This window comes from Agrilus planipennis, unplaced genomic scaffold, assembly GCF_000699045.2.
Source record: "Agrilus planipennis isolate EAB-ADULT unplaced genomic scaffold, Apla_2.0 scaffold718, whole genome shotgun sequence".
NCBI lineage: Eukaryota > Metazoa > Arthropoda > Insecta > Coleoptera > Buprestidae > Agrilus > Agrilus planipennis.
Genome location: NW_020440211.1, coordinates 9,168 through 10,151, shown reverse-complemented (window position 1 = coordinate 10,151; position 984 = coordinate 9,168).

Genomic DNA, 984 nt, shown 5'->3' with positions numbered 1-984 from the left:
ACCCCTCCTAACTCCTGTTTCTGCCTCTAATATGTCTCTGACTAGACCTTCATACCTGAGAAGGTGTCCTACCAACCTATCTCGCCTATTTTTTATTGACTTCCATAGAGTCCTCTGTTCTCATCTCATTCTCATCATTCGCCTATAACACCACATTTCAATGGCTTCTAACCTTTTCTTTTCTGCCGCGCCCACTGTCCATGTTTCGCACCCGTACAACGCCGCGCTCCAAACATACACCTTTAACAACCTTTTTCGAATTTCTAAATTAACCGTTCTTTTTATTAAAGGCGACACGACCTTGCGCTATCCTCTGCTTTATATCCCTACTACTGCTTCCATCCTGACTTATCTGACTTCCTAGATATTTAAAATCAGCCACTTCTTCTAATTTTTCGTCTCCTATCTTTATATTCGCTTTTTCCCTACTTTTTTTCCCTTGCATACCAGGTCCTCCTTGCTAGATGCTAATACTGCTATATCATCTGCAAATCTAAGCATACTAATTTTTACCCCTGTATATCTATCCCAACAGTTGTACTGTCTTTAATTAAACTTACCCGACGAGAAACAGTGATCAGTACGAATGGAAAAGTGAAAATGATGCGAAAAGAAAAGTTGAAGATTCAAAGGGCGAGATACACCAATAATAAATGAGTTTAAAAAAAAAATAACAATTAGTTTTTATTTTCTAAATAAATGGTGGTTTGTGACCATTTGTATGTATTTACTGCTGTAACGATAGTATTTCGTAGTGTTTGACAACGATAATTTCCTTTTTATGTCGCCGAGTGAAAGTGCATAATTTGGTGAACGTGTGGAATATTTATATTTTTCTTAAGGTTTGAAATTGTATTTAATGCACTACACTACTTTATTATTTATCAGCCTTGGAGGAGATTATGTTGAGAAATAAAAAAAAAAAATTTTTAAAAACCTTGTTTTTCTTGGTCAGGCCGGAAACTTATCAATCCACCCTCGTAT